Raw genomic sequence first — 22,457 nt, forward strand, 5'->3', positions numbered from 1 at the left:
TGTTCTAGATCAAGAACTGAGATCTGGGATCTGGGAAAAAAACACTCAATTTAAGATATCTATTGTATCTGCTTTTTTTGGTGATGGTGGGGATATTGGGTTAGCAAATTCATATTTAAATTCAGATTTAGAAATGTGAGAACATAGCCATCTAAATCAAATATGCAAAGGCAATCTCTTTCTTAGAGGGTATTGATATTTTTCTCAGGTTCTTTCAGCCTACCATCAATCTCACATCCCTTGAAATGTCCATACTGCTGAAAAAGGCGGAAGGAAAGAGAAGACAAAAGTAGCAGGGTGAATGGACTCAATTATAATGGCAAGAGGTGCAAAATTGGAAGACCTGAAGAGTTAGATCTGCCTTCTGTTTGTTGGCGTATTCTGTTCTAAATTAGTACTGGTAAGATGCTTTTAACTAGATTATTAAATTGCTTATAGTATTGAGCAGAAGGTTTGATATTCAGTGTAGTCAGTTTAAAGGCTGATCTACATGCTTTATTAGTATACATCAGATAGGCAGAAAGAGCTTTGAAGGAAATGTTTAACTATTTTGTTTAGAAATGAAACAAACAAGTTTAAAAAACATTTTTATTAAGTTATAAAGTATTATAAAATACAAAAGAAAATAAAAGAGCAGTGAAGGGGGAGTGGAAAGGGGAAAGAGAAATGGGGAAAGGTAGGAAAAAGAAAATGAAGCATTGACTTTTGATTCTCTCTGTTGCAGTAGAATAAGGCATTTGCCTTATTCCACAGCTTTTTGTTTTTCCATAATAATATGAACAAGTCATTTCTATAAAAATCTATCAATCTAATCTATAAAACCCAAAGTCAGAGTTACATTCTTTCCCACATCAAGCAGGAATACAGTTTTTTTTTGAAAGGGGCAAGAAGTAGTTAAGTAGTACTATTATAGGAACAGAACGTTTTGGATAACTTCTGAATGTCCCTTTTCTCTCTAGATCAGATCAACCTTCCCTTTCTGGAGGGATTCTGCTAATTTTCCAAAACCATAACTAGTTTGTGGCATTCTAGATAATTGTTCCAGAAGAAACAGCCTACTTGGCAAAAACAAGCCTTATTGGCAAGGTAAAAGAATGCATGAATGTGATATATTTCCTATGGTATATAGATCATTAGAGTCATTGTACCAACATTATATAGCTACTATGACTTCTGTGTATTAAATGCAACATCTGTGAATAACAATCAGTGTTTGAATCTCTTGCAACTCTTTCTCTTAACCTGTTTTGTGCAAAAGGCAAGAAGCATATAGCTTTTCAGCAAGAGGTAGAGTTCCCATCTACCCCTTGTTTTGGTAAAGGCCTGATCACCATGCGGGAATTAACTTTAAATGGCTATCTAGGTCATTTGTAGGTGAATTCCTCCTTTTTTTGTAGGTGAATTCCTCCTTTTTTTCTCCTTGTAACCTGCTCTCATACAATATCTTAATCCAACTTGTAGAAGCGAAACTCTGGCAGCCTTAAGTATATAATTTCCTTCCTATTACATTATTCCTTCCAGTACAGGAGGTACCCAGTGTTTGTCATCTAAGTGTGTCATATCATTACATTGCATATTGCAGTGTAATGATGTGAAATGATTAAATGACAAAATGCCAGTTTGCTGCCAAAAATTTAAAGTGCCACACTTTTATTTGCAGATGGAAAAGCTATTATTAATTTCCATGCACGCTTTGCCAGCTGAAATAGAAACAGCCTGAAAATGAAGGTTGCTGCAATTGTAGCTTTGTTTTTAACATAAGAGGTAGAAGGACTTGTATGTAATTGTCCAGATCTATCCAGATCTGAAATCAGCTGACCAACCAAAGAGACTGTTTCAGTGCAGGTCTCCTGACAAATTACCGAGGAAAATTAAAAAAAAAAACACCTTTATTTTCAAAAGAAGAATAATGCACAGTTTAGAACTTATTTGTTCATCTATCATATTTATACCCACCACAATCATGCAAAGACTCTTGATGGACCATAACATTAAAAAAACACAATAATAATACAAGTGTTATATCATACATCCAACAGTAAAAATAAGCAAAGCTAAACTCCAAAAAGGTCATGGGCTGAGAGCCCATTAATCCCCTCCAGAAAAGTTCCATTTTAAGAAACTTTTGGAAGCAACCAGAGTTGGGGCCAAACAGTCTTCTTGTGGGAGGTGACCATTCCTGACATTTGAAGCAGAAAAACAGGGTCTTTGGGCCTCAACCCCCAACATCCTGAAAATAGAACACAGCAGGTTGCTCTGAGGGTCTTCCAATAGAACCTTACAATCTTGTCCCTAAACTCATTGTTAATTATGATGTGACCATGGAAGCTATTTGAGGCTGTGTGGCATCTGGATGTCCTCCTTACCCAATGTATTCTAACATAGCAGAAGTTGATCCAAAGAGTAACCAAGTCCATGTGCAATTTCACATAAATATATTTGGTGAACTATAATCTATAAACCCATCTCATAATTCACACTTGGGGTACTGCATTCAGTTTTGGTCACCATGATGTAAAAAAAATGCCGAGACTCTAGAAAGAGTGCAGAGGAGAGCAACAAAGATGATTAGGGGACTGGAGGCTAAAGCATATAAAGAACAGTTGCTGGAATTGGGTATGTGTGGTTTAATGAAAAGAAGGATTAGGGGTGACATGATAGCAGTGTTCTGATATCTCAGGGGTTGCCACAAAGAAGAGAGAGTCAAGCTATTCTCCAAAGCACTTGAGGGCTGGACAAGAAGCAATGGATGGAAAGTAATCAAGGAGAGAAGCAACCTAGAACTAAGAAATTCTCCAACACTGGAAGTTTTAAGAGATTGGACAACCATTTGTCTGAAATTATATAGGGCCATGATGGTGAACTTATGGCATGTGTGGGCATGTGTACTGTTGCCAGCTGCTCTTCTGTTTTCAGGCATGCACATGCATGCCAGCCAGCTGGTCTTCACAGGTGCCAGAAAATGGCCAAAAATTGGCCAAAAAATAGGCCAGTTTTCGGGCTGTTTTCTGGGCTGTTTTCTGGGCCATTTCAGCTGGAAAAATGGTCTGAAAATGGCCCGAAAATGGCTTGCAAAATTCCCCCCAAACAGGCATGAGTGTTCTGCTTTGGGCACTTGGTGCCAAAAAGGTTCACCTTCACTGATATAGGGTTTCCTACCTGAGCAGGCAGTTGGTCTAGAAGACCTCCAAGGTCCCTTCCAACTCTGTTATTTTGTTCTATTTTATTCTTTCCCACCATTAATGCATTGCCATAGAAATGCTACTCCATAGTTGATCTTTTAGCTATTAAATAAGTGCTTAACATGCTGAAGAAAGCACTGATAGGGAAATAGGTCATCTACTGGAACATTACATCACAGCAGCACTGAGGGAAATTAGCAAAAGTTAGAGAAAACAGATAATTGTCATTGAAGATTCTCAGTCATCAGGTACTGTTTCTGGAAGTTGAGTCATGGCAACTGGGCTTCTTTTCTTCTTGATTTGAAACATTTTGTTATTTATCCAAGTAGCTTCTTCAGTCAGAGTAAGTTGGTTAGAGGAACCCCGTATATGTCCTCCAGGGAGATTTCATTTCTCACCTAATTTGGATTGGTTCATTACCTGCTTAGGCAGAGAGTTGTAAAAGTTCCAATTCCTAAATCCTTTACTCTAATTGGGTCATTAAGTGTGATCTCCCTGGTGAACCTATGAAGTGGTCATAATATTCCTGTGGATTGATGAAAGAGCTGCATAAAAAATGGGGGCAGGTTGTGTCTAAGGCCTTCACCTCAACTGAGAGAAGGGATTTCTACTTTGGCATTAAGCATCAGGTCAATAGAAGTAGAGGTCTAGTACATTAGACAGATCCAAGGTGCAAACTATGCAAAGAGGTCACAGGGACAGTCCAACACATAGTGGCAGGATATAAGATAAAGGTAGGAGCAGCGTACACTAGATGACATAACCAACTTGCTGGCATTGTGGACAGAATCCCTCTACAGAGGGATAGGCTAGACTAGAGATGGGGAACAATGGTCCCTTTATGATATGTGGACTTCAACTCCCAAAATTCCTGAGCCAGGAATTCTGGGAATTGAGGCCCACAAGTCATGAAGGGAGGGTCTAGCCCCATCTCTGGGCTAGACCCTCCCAAGTCCAGATGGGAGATTCCATAGAAGGTCATGGAGAATAAGAGGGCTAAATCCTGTGGGATTTCCAGATCCAGAATGATGGGCAATACTGGTCAATCAACCAGACTTTGCAGTAATAGACCAGACTGAGAAGAGAACTGGAGAGTTGTCAGTAGTATAAATGTAGTAGTGCAAAGAGATAGCAACACCAAGAAAAGGAATATGAGTAGCTGGAGAAGTATCAGGGCCTGAAGGAGAATTAGAGGGGATATAAAAAGTAAAGCTCAAATTAGTGCCAGTGGTGGTAGGAGTTATGACTCCTAAACTGGGAGAGTGGCTCCAATCAATCCCAAGAACAACCGGAAGACTGCGGTGGTGGAAGCAGCTAAGACACTGGGCAGAACCCTCAAACTCTCAGGCCTGGTGAAGGACAAAAGTTTGAGAAAGATGCGTGTCACCCATGTGAGTGAGAAGGGACTTTTCAGATTTCTTTCTTACTTCCCAGACTAATCTACAGATTTGGTATTTCCTAGTAGTCTCCCATCCAAGTCCAGGTATTTATATTAAATGCTTAGGTATTATATTTTTGCTTAGGTATTTATATTTTTATAATTTTAGTTATTATTATTATACTAATATTTACGAAAAACAACAGTGTACACAGCAAACGAGATAGGCTGGGTTTCATATCACAAATCACTAGTCGAACACTTCCCAAGGGTTTAGGACTGTGTGATGTATCGGCGGATTATGCAAGCAGATCCCAGTAAGGTGGCCTTCTGCAGCTGACCAGTGGTGATCTTGTCAGCACCAATTGTTTTTAAGTGCTTGCCTAGGTCTTTAGGCACAGCACTCAGTGTGCCGAGTACCACTGGAACCACCTGCACCAGTTTATGCCAGAGTCTCTGCAGTTTGATTTTTAAGTCCTGATATCTGGTGATTTTTTTCAAGTTGTTTCTCGACGATTCTGCTGTCACCAGGTATGGCAATGTCAACGATTCACACTTTTTTCTTTGCCACAATTGTGATATCCGGGGTATTGTAATATTATTATTATTATTATTATTATTATTATTATTATTATTATTATTATCATCATCATCATCATCATCATCATCATCATCAATGAAATTCGGTTAGGTGCTGCCACCTGCTGAAACTAAGGGGGGGGGGGAGTTGTGAGTTACACAAATCTCCATATTATGAATATTTATACAAATAGAAAGACATAGTACAGTTTGAATGAGTGAGTGAATGAAAGAATGAATGAATGAATACCAAAAGAAACAACTTAGAACATATTATTCTGTAGGACTGTAGGTTTGTTTATGAAGTATTTCCAAAACTTGATCCTCTTTTTCTCCTTCTGCTTATGCAGAATCCACACATTCATAGATATTTATTGTGTAACTGTCACTGCTAAGCAAGCATCTTCAAATGGCTTTAGAAACTGACTACCTTACTTAGGAGCAAACTGTCACTGGGAACCAGTTGTGCACTCCTCACGATTTGGCAGAACTTAATTACTTTCACTTTGCAACTTTCTTCTTGATGTTATAAACTGCCACAGCTAAAAGAGCTGATGAAACAGAAAAAGCAGGAGTCCATGCCTTTCAATGAGAGTCTCACCAGGTCTCCTAAAAGCAGTGCTTAACTTAAAGTAATGCATTATATTTGGAACTCTGTATGTTTGACAATACATTTCATGCCTCATTGCCTGCTAGTTGTGAGCTCGGATAAATACTCATATAGCAAATCCACATTTTTCATGTCAAAATGCCCTACAGTTCTTGCCTCCTCTGTTGGATGTCACATGTTAAATAGAATCATGCAAGGTCTCACACTCTTCATACCATAAACTGTTGTGAAATTAAACCTTAATCTGTCTTCACAGATCCCCAGTTTCTTCCCTCTATTAGATTATTTTTAAAACATCTCCTTTTTTCAACTTTGCGATAATTTTCTTTACATAGAATTAATTATGTTAGCAGAAATAGTTGAAGTAAGACTGAAGCTTTCCCAATGCAAAAGTGAGAAATCAGCTCATTGTAATTGTACTCTTTCCATAACCTAGTGTGGTTTTTGCCTTTAAAAAAATGTATAGCATATTTCCCTGTTTTTATGATCTTCAAGTCTATGAAGGCTCTGTGGGAGGTAAGCAATCTTTTTAGACTGGTGGGCACACTGAACATTTTGATAACTTCTCATGAGCATTATGACAAAATGGCTTTGTCAGAATGCTTGCATAGTCACAAAATGGTTGCCATGGTGGACAATTCTCCATCTTCTCTTCATTTCTCAAGAAATTCTGTACTATCCCAGTTTACCAATGTATTTTTGTTGTCTTTGTGGATGGGGATGTTTGCAAAATATGGATTGAGGACAGATGAATCCCAAGCCAGAGAAGATTATAAAAACATGTCAACCACTTGGTTTCAGGACCACAAGTACCACATGAAGTATCCTTCAAAATGGTCAGGTTGGAGGAAGAAGGTTCAGCTTGAAACACCAGTCACAGATTCTAATCTAGATGAGCTGTGCCTGAGAGTTTTCAACCATGTCAACTTGAAGACTTGGGAAGTATTGAATCATTAGTGATTTTCTACTAAGCCCAAACCAGGCAGCCTGATAGTATTAAACTACAACACCTATAACTTTTCAAAAAATGTTGCTATGATCTACGCCATAGTTCATAAATATTAGATGATATGGATATTTAAATGGATGACACTTCAATAACAAATTCAGAGATGGGTTCAACCTATTTTCCAAAGTACCAGAAGGCAAGACAAGAAATAATTGATGCAAACTAATCAAGGAGAGAAGCAACTTAGAACTAAGGCAAAATGTCCTAACCATGGGAACAATCAACCAGTGGAACAGTTTGCCTTCAGAAATCGTGGGCGCCAGGGTTAGGTTTCTACGGTTCTGTCCACCTCTGTAGAACCGGTAGCTCTGAAAAGCAGCAGACATAGAATCGGTTCTATGTCTGCTGATGTTTTTGCCCTCCCACCCACCCAGGCTGTTACCTGATCTTTATTTCCTGATTTTTCAACTTCAGCTGCCGAATGAGGCACAGCTGCAGTTAAAAAACTAGGAAAAGTGGGCTGTTTCAAAGCCTGCATCTCTGCACACAGCATGCTGATAACGATTTACAGGCGCGTGGCTCCCAGCGTGCAGGGAAGCTCATAAATCCCGAACCGGTAGTTGACCCTGTTGTATCCCACCCCTAGTGGGCACTTCATCATTGGAAGGCACTGGACAGCAACCTGTCTGAAATGGTATAGGGTCTCCTGCTTCAGCAGGGGGCTGGACTAGAAGACCTCCAATATCCCTTCCAACTCTTTATTCTTTATGCCGTATATCTTCTCCTAAGAACTTGCTTGGACTTAGTTCTATTGTACATTAGTTTCTCCAGACCCATTACAGCTCAACCCAAATGTTATGTCCTGAGGACTCAAGGAGTTCTCACTCAGGTCCACTCACTTTGTGTGGGCGATATTCCCCCATTCCCATTGGTTGGTTCTCCCCAGCAGCCAGCTATAAAAGCAGGCTGCGGGGTCCAACTGGTTGCTGATTGCTGCGAGCCAGTTCCAGGCTTGGCAAGCACGGTCAGCCCTTTATTTGTAAAATAAAGTACTGTTGCACTCATGCTCTGGTTCAGCCTCTCATTGCTCAAACTTAACACTGGCGACGAGGTGGGATGGCTACCAGATGCACCTTGCAACCGCTGAGTCACTAGCCACCGATCCGCAGCCCAGAGAGAGCGATCGGCTGGCGAAGGGAAACGCTGATCCGCAGCCAGAGAGAGCGGTCAGCTAACAAAACGAGCGATCAAAAAGAGCAAACGCAGATCCGCAGCCAGAGAAAGCGGTCTGAGTCAAAAGTTAGAAGCGTCTGTAGCCGCTTGTTAGCCCCGCTACGGGAAAGTGAAGCGCTGCGAGCCGCAGCCGCTCTGCATTTGCGCGAAATTCAAACGGGTGTCATTTGAATTTCGAGCCAGTAGGAATCACAGCACAGCGCTGTAGAGAGTCACTAACGCCCACTTTTTGGCGCGAATCTAGACACCTCCAACGGCTAGCAGCCAACGTGGTAACCAGAGAGAGACAGAGAGGTTAGCAAAAACCTCTCCAGAGCTGATTTCACTAGTTACTCACGAGCGCCGTAGTCCCAGAGAGATTTTTTCGCAGGTAGCCCAGCCGTTCCAGCACCATGAGTTCCAACCCAGTATTCCCAGCGTTTAAACCAGACGAAGAGAAGTGGGAATCGTATAAGAACCGTTTCAATCATTACATCGATGCGGTCGGCCTGGCGGATGCGGAGAGCATCGGAAAAATCCTATTTCCTAATCTACTGCGGAGCCACCGTTACGATACCGCCGCAGCACTCGTAGCGCCGAGAGAATTAAAAACGTTCCGTGGTCCGAGTTGCTTGAGATCCTCACTAACCACTACGCTCCCAGACCGTCACAAATCGCCAGGAGGTTCACGTTCCGTATGAGGAAGCAATCAAGTAAGGAGACCATCAATCAATATATGGCCGCCCTCAGAACAGCAGCCCTGCACTGCGGGTTTGGAACATACCTGGAGGACATGCTCCTCGATCAATTAGTTTGTGGGGTCAAGGATCTCAACCTACAGAGCGACTGCTAGCTAAAAAGACCTCAACCTTACGCAAGCGGTAGAGGAGGCCCTAGCAGCCGAGCTAGCAACGAACTCAGCCACCGAAATTCAGGGCCCAAGTGCCAAGCTAGCATCGTTCCCAGTCCATTCCGAAGAGGTGGAAGCAGAGGAAGCCCACAACGATGAGAACGATGTCCATCGCCTCACCAATGACAGACGGTCGCAGGTAGGGGCCAAACAAGAATACACCGGTCCACCCAAGCACATCACGCTGTTCCTAGCCTGTGGAGATCACATCAAAGGGCCACCTGCAAGTTTAAAGGAGCCGTTTGCAACAACTGCCATAAGAGGCGGCACATTGCGAGAGTCTGCCAAGCCCCAAAGCGCTGCACACAGACCCCGTCCGCACTCGGGACCACAGAGGCAAGTATTAAACTGTCGCACGCACCACCTTGCCAGGCGTACTGGCCACACTGTTAGTAAAATTTCTCTCTCCGTTTCCCTAGAAGGTAAACCGTGCCACATGGAGGTTGACACAGGGTCAGCGCTCTCAATAATCTCGTGGAACACCCTCAAGAGACTCCACCCCAGCCTATCTACTACCCGGCTTCAGAGATGCCAGTTCGGTCTGAAGGACTACCAGGGAAGGCCATTCCCGTGATCGGCAGAGGCAAGTTCTTTGTCAGTTTTAGAGCTTTTAAAGGCCACCTACCTCTAGTGGTAGTTAACGGCAATCTACCCACCTTATTGGGGCTCGATTGGTTTCCCCACCTCGGCCTAGGGTTAACAGGAGTCCATGCTGTCTCAACCTCAGACACTGACTCCTTATTCGCTGACTACGCAGATGTGTTCAGCGAAGAGCTGGGGTGTTATAATGGAACCCCCATCTCGTTCACCGTTGACCCCCAGGCAGTCCCAATCAGATTAAAACCACGTAGAGTTCCATTTGCTATTCGACCAAAACTAGACGCTGAATTGGATAAACTACTAAAACAAGGGGTCATTGAGCCAACAGATTTCGCCAAGTGGGAGACGCCCATTGTCACACCCCTCAAAAAGATGGTAGCCTGAGAATTTGCTCGGACTACAAGACAACAATCAATAAATATTTACAAGTTAGCGCCTACCCTGTGCCCGTCATTCAGCACTTATTGCACACATTCGAACCGGGCAGTATTTTTGCTAAATTGGACATGTCTCAAGCATATCAACAGTTCCCTGTTGATAACCAAACAGCGGAACTTCAGACCATCGTCACTCACAGGGTGCCTTCCGATGCAAGCGTCTCCAATTTGGCGTAAGTGTTGCCCCGGTATTTTTCAGTCCCTCATGGAGCGGATTTTACAGGGCCTCCCTGGTGTAGTACCCTACCGGACGACATCTTGGTCTCGGCCAGGGACAGACCCCAACTCTTCCAGAGAGTGCGAGCAGTGTTAGAGAGGTTCAGACAGCATGGCCTCAAGTTAAAAAAAAGAAAAATGCGCCATTGCCACTAGACAGGTGGACTTTCTGGGTTATAAAATTGACGCCTCTGGCATTCACCCCCTGGAGTCCAAGGTTAGGGCGATCCACGAAGCTCCCACACCGACCTCCAAAAGCGGAGCTACAAGCTTTCTTGGGGCTCCTAAACTTTATGCATCCTTCTTGCCCCATAAAGCCTCAGTAGCCGAACCCCTACACAGATTACTAGACAAAAAGTCACCGTGGCACTGGGGGTAAAGAAGACCAGGCGTTTAACGCCTAGTCAAATCACTACTTACGCCAGAGGCAGTACTCATCCAATCCGACCCCAACCTTCCTTTAGTACTGGCAGCAGACGCATCCCTTTTGGAATTGGGCGGTCCTTAGTCACCGACTCGCCAATGGCGCCGAGGCCCCCATCGCCTTTTTCTCCAGGACGCTCTCGGCCACGGAGCGAAATTACAGCCAAATTGACAAGGAAGCCCTAGCAGCTGTTGCAGCCGTGAAAAAGTTTCACGATTCCTTTTTGGCCACTTCTTGAACTGGTCACCGACCATAAGCCCCTTCTGGGCCTACTGGACGGCGACAAACAGACACCTCAAGTCCTCTCCCCTCGGATGACACGGTGGACACTTTTCCTAGCGGCCTACTCATACAAACTTATCCACCGCCCGGGCAAAACTCTATCCCACGCTGACGCGCTCAGTCGCTGCCCCTTACCCGCTCCGGCTGAAGACCCAGCTCCTGTCAATGCCATTTTTGAAATCACACAGTTGGACCTGCCCATCACCGCCCTTGACATCGCCGCCAAAACCAAAGGCAGACCAAACGCGCCCATGGGTGCTCGACTGGGTGAGGAGGGGTGGCCGGGAGGCAACGTTAATAACAAATTCGCACCCTTTAAGACTCGCATGCAGGAGCTGTCCAGTTTGCAGGGTTGTCTTCTGTGGGCACTGAGTGGTCATTCCGACCTCGCTGCGTGCACCCGAGTCCTGGAGGCGTTGCACGAGGACACCCGGCATTGTGAGAATGAAGGCGTTGGCACGCAGCTATGTGTGGTGGCGGGTCTAGACGAGGACATTGTCAATTGGGTAAGTTCCTGCAGCATTTGCCAGGAATCCTGTCCTGCTCCCCCATCGCCACCCCTACCAGATGGGAGAGCGCCAGCGCCCCTTGGTCTAGAATCCATATCGATCTGGCCGGCCCGTGCATGGAAAGATGTTCCTAGTGGTCGTGACGCTTATTCCAAGTGGATAGACGTGGCACAGCTATCCACGACCACCACACTAGCAATCACCAACATGTTAACGCGCCTGTTCGTTACACATGGACTACCCGACTCCTTGGTCTCCGATAATGGCCCACAGTTCGCATCAGTAGAATTCAGCCGCTTTGCAGCCAACCTTGGCATTCGCCACATTTTCACAGCCCCATTTCACCCTGCGAGTAATGGGTTGGCTGAAAGGGCCGTCAGGACCACCAAAGAGGCCCTCGCTAGGTTTGGCAGAGATGACTGGCACCACAAACTCTCACGGTTCCTGATGAGCCAGCACTCAACCCCTGTGCAGTCACCAATAAGTCCCCAGCGGAACTTCTGATGGGCCGGCGCCTGAGGACTGTATTAGATAGACTGCACCCACAATACTGCCCTGACTCTCCCCTCGCTTCCACTTCGGGGTTAGACATTTTATGTTACAGGAGCCGGTATTCGCAAGGAATTTCGCTGGGGACCCGCTTTGGATTCGGGCGAGGTCATCGCCGTCACGGGCCAAGATCGTATAGAGTCAGGCTGGAGGATGGTCGCGTCTGGAGGAGGCACATAGACCAACTCAGAAGGCGCCTCAGCAACCTCGCAAACAAGAATCCAGAGCCTCCAGTCGAAGGGGAACCGTCTCATCCGCCGCCCAGCCACACCGCACCCAGCGACCAGTCTGCGCCAGCGGTCGTTCCGGTCAGCCCAAATTCGGACAACAACGCCCAGAGAGTTGACCAACCTGATCCAACCCACGAGAGCTCGACCCAGAAACCAACCCGGTGGTTCCCGAGGATGCCCAGTCCAGAGAGAGTGTTGGCGACACTATGCCAGCTCAACCGTCACAGACTGATACCGAACAGACAGACAATGTTCCCGAGTTGCGCCGCTCCGGGCGCCAACACAAACCCCCGTCTACCTCAAGGACTATGCGTGTTCGCATCTGGGGGAAGGGTGTTATGTCCTGAGGACTCAAGGAGTTCTCACTCAGGTCCACTCACTTTGTGTGGGCGATATTCCCCCATTCCCATTGGTTGGTTCTCCCCAGCAGCCAGCTATAAAAGTAGGCTGCGGGGTCCAACTGGTTGCTGATTGCTGCGAGCCAGTTCCAGGCTTGGCAAGCACGGTCAGCCCTTTATTTGTAAAATAAAGTACTGTTGCACTCATGCTCTGGTTCAGCCTCTCATTGCTCAAACTTAACACCAAAGTTCTTATCTGCCAAGGTAGGAAATTTCATAAGACTACAGAGAATTAGGGCCTGTCTACCCTTAAAAAAAATCTTAGTTTGAAAGCTTTCTATTAGAATTTGTAAGAAATCTTGGGTCCTGACCTGCTATGTATGTTGATTTATTTAGCAAAATGATTGTACTAAAAGGAATCCCTGCGGTGAACAATTGCTCTGTTCATTTCTTTCTTTTATTTTATAAACATTTAACCTCTGATAAAATTGCACAGTCAATTCAGACTGCATATTGTACAACCAATTTGCCTCTACACAAGAGAATCGATTCTTATTTTTAAAGTTTGGGAGGATATTAAAGGATTTCCTTTTCCATGCGCTCATAATTACATGACTTTCCCTGGGAGAAGAGCCACAAATGGTTGGTTAGGTGACATCAGCTTGGATTCAACTCCTGGTGTCAGCATGGATAAATGGTCACAATTTGTCCCTAGTAATAAGTTTTAGCTCTTCCAAAGACATTCCTGTAATCGCCTTGACCCTATCTATCCACCTTATCCATTGTCTGCCTCTTTTTCTATCTCCCTCAACCTTACCAAGCATAATCATTTTTTCCCAGTCTATCATCTGCTCGCATCACACGGTGAAACTGTGTGAGTTTCTGCTTGCTGATCATCTTTTCAAGGGAGCTCTCAATCTTTATTTGGTCCACAAGTGATTGACTGATTCATTCTGCAGTTTGTTATAATCTTAGCAACCTTCTCCAGGCACAAAATTTGCCAGTGTTTATCTTCTTCTACTTACTCTTTCACTACTGTATATTACCACTAGTGAAACAAAATAAAATAAAAATAATAGAGGAAATAATGAGGCCTGCAGAGTGAAAAGCTGGAATCCAAAACTTATCTCCCAGAAGCTCTTTGTCTTCATAACTTGATTCTTTCTTCTGCATTGAGCAGCAGAAGGAAGTTCCAGCTGCCAAAAGTTACCTTCCACCAAATGTTTGCCTCATATTTCCCCCCTTAATCCTAATATGAAGAAGGATAGGACCCTCACATGTGGCACTAACCTTTCTGGAATTAAAAAGTCAAAATATAAACACCAAAATACTTTAGGTAATGCCATCTCCTGGGTTTCTCTCCAGCCTTGGGATATTGAGTTCTCTCAAAGGGATAAACAAAAATCAAATTATGTTATTTTGTTTTAAAAAATGTAAGCTCCCCTTTTCAAGTCAGGGGTCGGATATGACAGGGTTAACTACCGGTTCAGGATTTAGGAGCTTCCCTGAACGCTGGGAGCCACCCACTTATAAATCGTCATCAGCACGCTGGGCGCAGAGAAGCAGCCTTTGAAACAGCCCTCTTTTCCTGCTTTTTAAACTGCAGCTGTGCCTTGTTCGGCAGCTGAAGTTGAAAAATCAGGAAATAAAGATCAGGTAAGAGCCTGGGTGGGTGGGAAGGCAAAAACATCAGCAGACATAGAACCGGTTCTATGTCTACTGCTCTTCAGAGCTACCGGTTCTACAGAGGTGCACAGAACTGGTAGAAACCCACCCCTGTAAATTCAATATGGAAGAAGATAATTAAAGATTTTCCCAAATAATGATGGTCTGTTGCAAAAGAAGAGAGTTCTTCCCAAATTCATAGTTCAAAATGCAAATCATTACAGATTTTGAGAAGTTTCTAAATAAATAAAATTAAATGTACTATGTTCATGTACACAGCCTAAGGTAAGAAAGAAGTCTGAAATTAAGCACTCTATCTCCTTTCTTATACAGAGAGATAAAGAAAATGAAACTGAGCATAATACAGAAAACAGGCATTAAACAGTTAGGGCAAATTCCAGACTATTTGTCACTAATTTTTTTTCAAAAATATAAATCTTCCTGAAGTAATGGTCTTCAATTTCCTGGCTTTCCTGTTTTCAGAGATTTCTGACATTAATCTGAAACTGTTAATGACACTGGATGCCCAATTCGTCATGGACTTCTATTCCTTTCTTATAAAAAGATCAAAGCTTTCCATCTAGAAGGAGTTGGGAAATGAAGCGGAGTCTGCAATCTGGTTATATTGACAACTTCATGACTTCTCTTTTTCAGTGTCTGAGTCAGTACTGACTCCTGGCAACTGCTTGGATTAGTCCCTGCGATTTTCCTGTCAACATTTTTTCAGAATTGGTTTGCCACTGTATAGGGCTAAGAGGGAGAGACTGGCCCAAGATCACTAGCTTTGTGCCTAGTGCCTTAACCACTGTACCAAACCTTAACACTATACCAGTTATGATTTTATATTTGCTATTCTTTGTCATTTTTAATATGGCTTTTTTTGCCATGATATTGCCTGAATCCCCCCCTCTCTCTCCCCCTCTTCCTCCCTCCCTCCCTCTCCCCATCCATCCATCCCTGCTTCCTTCTCCCTCCCTGCATGTGTGTGTGTGTGTGTGTGTGTGTGTGTGTGTGTGTGTTGGATTAATATGTTTACAGTTGGAAGAGACTATGTTGAATTTTAGAGGTAACATTTCAATTAGGAATATGCTGGTTTTCTATATTTTTAAAACTGCAATACATTACTTCCTGATGACCCAAATAATGGTATAGATGTACACATTATTTTATTATATAAATGAATTTCCTGATGGTCAGCATTAGGATCTTTGGAACTATGCAGGAAGGAAAGAGTTCATGTAATCATTTCTTTCCCAACCAGTCTTCTGGGTAAAGACGTCAAAATTTCTAGAAAAATGTCCATGGATTTCAAAGAAAACTATCTTTGAAATACAAGTAACAGCTCAAAGATTTCTGATGGGACTATGCAGAGAAGGAAATAGGAAGCTAGTTCTCCATCATCCTGAATCTGTTCAGGATAACAGAATAAAAGAGTTGGGATGACTTTGGAGGTCTTCTAATCCAACTCCCTGCTCATGTCCAGATACTATTCTGGACAAATGGCTGCCCAATTTCTTCTTAAAAACTTCCAGCACCCACAGCTTCTGGAGGCAAGCTGTTCCACTGAATAATTGTTCTCATTGACAGAAAATTTCTCCTCAGTTTTAGATTGGGTATACAAAACAACAATATCATATATACTTAGGTACTCTAATCCAGGAGTGGGATTCAAATTTTTAACAACCAGTTCTGTGGGTGTGGCTTAGGTGGTGGGCGTGGCTTGATGGTCATGTGACTGGGTGGACATGCCTTGGTGGTCATGTTATTGGCTGGGCATGGCCAATTCAATATCACTCACATTGGGGAACACATCTTGCCTGGCCTCTCGTGACTCTGGGGATGCTGCAACAGTCGTAAGTGTGAAAAATGGCCATAAGTCACTTTTTTCAGTGCCATTTTAACTTTGAATGGCCATTCCACACAAGCAAAGTGCCATCAAAGGAGGGGAAAAAAACTCCAGAGAAGTTCCAGAGACAGGAAGTCTAGTCCTGCCAAGAATGTAATAAGGGTTAACAGAGAGGCAGTTTCTGTAAGCAACACCAGAATGTTTCCTTCCAGCCTTCCTTACAGGATTAGGCCAGTAATTTCTTCTAACAACCGGTTCTCTGAACTGCTTAGAATGTTAACAACTGGTTCTAGCGAATAGGTGCGAACTGGTAGAATCCCACCCCTGCTCTAATCACTTGTAACCTCTTTATTTAAGAAGCTTACTTTGTGTAGGCCTAGCATAATTGCATACATTGAAAACAAGTTTTTCCTAGGTGCATGCACCTGATTGATAGTTGGCTATAATCCCAAAAGGCTTTCTACTGTTATATTTATTTTGATTTGGATAATTTAATTTTACACTCATTCTCCCCCTCCCCCATTGCTTTACTAACCAGTCTTTGCAGTCAGCTTGAATATCTAATTTGAAATCGATGCTTTATTTTTGGCTAGAAAATGTAGGTTGGTATGCATACATAATACATATGAAACACAACTGCAGATTTTCCAAGTTTGCACTTAGAATTGTAGTATTAAGTATGGCAAGAAGCTATTTTAAGGAGTAGGAAGGAAATATCACTAAATTATACTTTTTCTCTGGAATTACTTCATGTCATAATTGTCAATGTCTGCTTTTCCCCCCATTTAGGACAGTAGTTAAGTGGGTTGATTTTTAATGTCAGTATGCATTCACTTTAAATTGTCCAAGACTACATTTTGATAAAGTTAATTTTTCTGAAGGAGAAATGGTTTAGTTTCAAATAGTTTCAAACAAGAATAGCTTTCTTTTTCTGTCTTTGCATATATAAAATCAATACAAAATAAAGAGACGTGCTGGATATTTTTTTTTAAGCAATTGAAATTAGAAAGGTATAGAACAACAAATTAAGTTTTCATACCCATTCCGGGCTGAGACTCAAACCTAGATGTGATTTTTACTCTGTTTAAATAAAAGCTTTTCTTCAGACTGTTTCTAGGGGTCTTTCCTACATTAAGCTATATTTCTTCAGTATATTGGGTAACATTTCATTCTTGTAAAATATGCTGAATCCCACAAAGAACCATTGGTGAGATACTTAAACACTCTCAAGACATCATATTTCAAGGACCTTCCTGACATTAGAAAGACGGCATCTGACAAATAAGGTTGAATGAAAGGGCCGTAAAGGAAGAAGGAAAACAAATAATACTTCCAGCAAAGTAAAGAAACAGAAGGTTTCCAATAGAGAGATATATGCAAGGCATGAAAATTTCAGCTTCAAGCGTATTGTAGTCTTGGGGGGTGGAAATTAAGCTGGGATAAAGCACCTAGCTAAGCAGAAAAAGACCTTTTGGAGGTAAAAAGTTGTGAATAAAGTGTCTGTGACAGAAAGGTAATACGAATGATATACAGTTGCATTGTAGTCATTGGATCTTTAATTGAGCAAACAGATGTGTCCTTGCATAAAAGAGCTTGAGAACAGACTGAGAATGAGGTGTTGCTGCTTTGTTTCTCCTTGCCACACGTTGGAGGATAGGTAAATTCGAATGATTTAAAAAATAATTGGTCTGACCCAGCAGCTGAGTAGCCATTTTTGAAGTAGTAAAAGAAGTGTTACTTAGGTGACAGAATTCAATTATATATGTGTGTCTGCCTACACAAACACACAGATGTCTCAAAAACATCAACCTAATAAGAATAGAACTGTATCCTTTTTGGAAATTCCAGTGCTTTCTTTGGGAAATTTGGAATGTTTTCCATCTTATTTACCAGGTCCATATCTAAACTAGGTTATTTTAGTGGTTGATTCCAAAATATTGAATATATTGCTATTTATTGTGTGCAACATAGCGAATTAGATCCCTCTGCTTTTCACTTACTTTTCTTGCAATCCATTATAATCTAACATCCTACCTTCATTTCCATTTAAACTAGAGATGCCTGCTTTTCTTGTTGAAATGAACACCTTCTGTTTTCTAATAGCATGGAGCAGTGATTTAGATCAACCAATTTGTTTAGATCAAAAAATCAGTGTAATTTATAATTGAGGTCTTGGGAGAGGGGTGTCTGTGGGAGAAAGTCCAAAAATTAACAGAATGGTTACATTCTTTTTATCTATGCAATGTTGAATATCCTCTCTCTTTTTTCTTTGTTTATGAAAACTAAACATTTCCATGTTCTCCCATCTGTCTTTAATGGACTTTGTTAGACCTTTAGTTATATTTGACCTCCTGTGAACCTGATTCAGTCTATTTGAATTCTTCTTAGAAAGTGGTGACTTTCTAAGAATTAGACTTGAACTTGATATGGAAACTGACCTGCGAAGAAAAACTTTCTAGGGTAATTTCTCCAAATGAATTCCTGTAGGACAGGAAGCTGGGGCATTGGCTTGGAAAGTTATCAACAATTCAACTCTAACCATCTTCCTGGTGAAACCCATAGAATATGTGATTCATTTGTGCTTTGTAGTGCATGTTGTTGTTGTTCAGTTGTTGTGCATGTCTGACTCTTCGCAACCCCATGGACTATGATACATCAGGTTCCCCTGCCCTCCAAGGTTGCCCAAGTTCATGTTCAATGCATCAATATTATCTAACTATCTCATCATCTGCCATCCCCTTCTCCTGTTGCCTTCAATTTTTTCTAACATCAGAGTCTTTTCCAATGAATCCTCTCTTCTCATTTGGTGGTCGAAGTATTTAAGCTTCAGCTTCAGTATCCGTCCTTCCAAAATACAGTCAGGGTTTATTTTCTTTAGGATTATATTACTCTTTACACCTATTATTACATCTATATTACTACTTATATGAGCCTCAGTGGCACAGTGGTTAGAGTGCATCATTGCAAGCCATTTCTGCTGACTACCAGCTGCCTGCAATTAGGCAATTAATATCCCACCAGGCTCAAGGTTGACTCAGCCTTTCATCCTTCCGAGGTGGGTAAAATGAGGGCTCAGATTGTTGTGGGTGATATGCTGACTCTGTAAAACCACTTAGAGAGGGCTGTAAAGCACTATAAAGCATAAGTCTAAGTTCAATTGCTACTGCTGTGTTACTCTTCCAGTTATATTGAAACTAAGGTATTCAACCTCTTCAGAAATCTGAAATATTTGTAGGGAGACAGGTTTGGAAATTAAGTTAAGGGTGGCCATAGCCTGCACATTTGTGTTCTAGTTGGTGCAACTCTGAGCATATGATTTAGGTTTCAAAGAACATCTTCGTATTAATTTCTGTGTACTAATCAAAGTGCAGGGGTTAGCTTGGGATTTGTGCACCTAAAGGAATACACAATCTTCAGTCAAAAAGTGGCAAGAAAACTTTTGAGAGTATGGTGTGATTATTCTTTTTCCTAATGACTCTTTCCAGACATTATTTGGATATTTAGCACCAGCTAAAGATTGACTTTCAAAGTTTTATCTTATTTAGGCTTTTGACTGTTACTAGTTTTTATATTATTCTTTTTATTTAATTTGGTACAGTTTTATTGCATTCAGTACAATCTATTGAAGCAGAGGATAACAAAACAGCAAATGAATAAAAGTATTTATTTAAATGTATTTATTTGTATCCTGACTTCTTCTTAGGTCTGAGAAAAAGTGACTGGCCCAAGGTCACCCACCTGGCTTTGTGCCTAAGGCAGGATTACAATTCACTGCTTTCTAGCCCGGTGACTTAACCATTAGACCAAACTGCCTCTCTAAAAGCAATTAAAAATAAGGTAAATTCTATGAGGTAGGATGAAAAAGTCAAGGAAACTGGGCAGTTTTTAACTTTTAAAGCATCATTGTTCCTGTTATACATTTAATAAATATATGATCTCCCAAATCCCTCAATGAGGACTGGATTTAAAATGCTTTTCACTCAAATTTTGAGGATAGTGTAATAAAACAGTACTTTATAACCCATGCAAGTTCTATTAAATAAGGGCACTGACGAACCCTTGTTCCATCTGAGATAGGCTTGTCAACTTAATCTAACTCCCATGACCTTGTGCACGAAGCATGGTAAAGCTATAGTCCTCTCTGGGTGGCTTTAAGAATTAATTATTTAGGTTTCCTATTTCTATTTAATAATATCTGCACATTACTGCATTTCATTTATTCTTTTATGGTTTACAATATTAGTCTAATTATTACTCTGGGTACCTCCATGCATGACATGATACAAAACATTCTGTTCATCAAAATATAGAAAGAACTGCTGAGCCAGGCCAACCATAAAGCAGAGGAAAGTTTGTTAGGCCCAATATGCTAATAAATTCTGGCAAGATGCTTGTTGCAAAAATGTCATCTTGTCAAAGACTTAATCATGGCTGATTGTCTTGGTATCTTTATATTATATTGGGAGAAATTATTGTTTACAACTTCAGCACCTGTGAGCTTCATTGTTTCACTGTTTTCTTCCCAACCTAAAACTATGGAGAAGCTGTGGAAACGAACATTCCAGTCTATTTTGCTTCTTCTATTTATCTAAAAGCTTGATCCAGTAAAGTTGTGAGAAAGAGGATGAATGAAATTTGTGCAGTGCTATAAAAAAAATCAATATTAATAATTTTACAAGTTACAGCGATGTAAAATTTTAAATATGAACTTATTACTGCAATAAGAAATAAAGTTATCAGCTACGGATAGTATCTGCTTTCACTCATACTGTCTAATGCAGTAATTCTCATTCTTTTCTTCATCAAGGATCCCTTTTAAACACCTTTTGTGGCCTTGGACCATGGCCATGGACAACCAAGACTTAACTCAGGATTTAAATCATAACATTTCTTCAAACCTTCACTGACCCCCTGGGATGACATCGTAGCCCCCCAATGGTCCGTGAACCACAGGTTGAGAGCTACTGGTTTAAATGTATTTATAGATAATTGTATAAGGAATGTTTGTAGGAATGTTAAATATTTGTTGGGTATATGAATGGATGTACATTGTTGTATGCAGACAGTGATACATTTTTGGGTGCCAATCTTCATGATTTGTAGTGAATATTTGATAGATTGTATGATGCAACGGGGAATATGTATCTGAAAATGAATATATAAGTCATGAAGCTAGTTGTGTTTGCTAGAGAAAATTGAGTCAAACTAGAAATATATATTTTGACTGAATATTTACTAAAAAGGGGGAAATGGACGGATACATTTGAAGGCTTGCAAATTCTGGTAAAATGATACTGGGTAATAATGAAAGCCAATTTAGTCTAGTTGTTAAAGCACCAGGCTAAAAACTGAGAAACTATGAGTTCTAATCCTGCTTTACTCTTGAAAAACCATCTGGGTAACTTTGAACTAGTCATTCACTTTCAGTCCAATTCACGTCACAGACTTGTTGTGAGGAAAACAGAAGGAGGAAGGAGAATTTGGTATTTAGTCCAGAGGTGGTATTCAGCAGGTTCTGACTGGTTCTGGAGAACTGGTAGTGGAAACTTTGAGTAGTTCAGAGAACTGGCAAATACCACCTCTGACTGGAGATTTTACAGTATCCTTCCCCTACCATGACCACCAAGCCACGCATATAGAACCAATAATAAAAAATTGTGAATCCCACCTCTAGTATACACATAATTTGGTATGTGTATACCAAATTCTCCTCCAGGTTCTCTGCTTGGAATTCTTTATAACACTAATAAAGATGGAATATAAATAAATAATAAGTAAATATGGTTATCTGCCTTTTTTATAAATAATTGTTGGGGTGCCTCTTATGTGGCAGGTGCCTCTCTGCTTGAATTCTAAAGTCTAAAGGAGCATTTTAGCTTCTTTATTTTCTATTACTTTGTCCTATTATTATTATTCCGTTGTTATTATTGTCAAAATGAAATCTACCATAACAGCAGCAGCAGGTGAAAAATGAGCAGAACAATCCAACTTATGCCTCAAAAACTCTTATTGCCTTCTAATTTCACCATCAAAACTACCGTGGGAATGTTGTTGTTTTTCTTTTTAAGAAGATAAATACTGCAATCTTAAGTATGCACATTTAGAGTGAATCACTATATAAAAATAATCAGAATCTATGCAGGAACAGTGGAATAAATAAGCAAACTGAAGTGCAGAATTGATATTTAGGGAATATTGAGGAATATAAATCCTGAAAAATTAGAGTTTCCTGGGGATTAAACATACCAGATGGCTGGTTATACCCACAGCATCTTGAAGCAGAGGATAGAGTATTGGTGATTGCCCTTAGAAAAATGGTTGCTCTGCTGGCTGTATTTCCTCTACAAGTTACAGGGAAATAAACCTTGCTAGTTGGAAACATTCTTTACACTCAAAAACTTCCCAAATTCATCCACCTTTCTGAAAGCAATGCATAATCAGAGCATGTCTTTGTGGCTCTCATAGGATAGTTAATATTCTAGAGCAATCAAGGATATTTTTCAATCTCAGCAAATTTAAGATGTATGGACTTCAATTCCTA

At 41.4% G+C, this 22,457-nt stretch overlaps 1 long non-coding RNA gene across 1 annotated transcript; it reads left to right on the forward strand.

Moving 5' to 3' along the window:
• The first annotated feature begins 212 nt into the window (after positions 1 to 212).
• Positions 213 to 21,484, forward strand: LOC148126016 (uncharacterized). Its single transcript, XR_015742543.1, has 3 exons — positions 213 to 400; positions 19,620 to 19,753; positions 20,724 to 21,484. It is a non-coding gene; the product is annotated as an uncharacterized LOC148126016 (long non-coding RNA).
• The last annotated feature ends 973 nt before the right edge of the window (positions 21,485 to 22,457 follow it).

Source organism: Pseudonaja textilis, chromosome 3 (assembly GCF_049901715.1).
Source record: "Pseudonaja textilis isolate UNSWEBS1 chromosome 3, rPseTex1.2, whole genome shotgun sequence".
Classification (NCBI taxonomy): domain Eukaryota; kingdom Metazoa; phylum Chordata; class Lepidosauria; order Squamata; family Elapidae; genus Pseudonaja; species Pseudonaja textilis.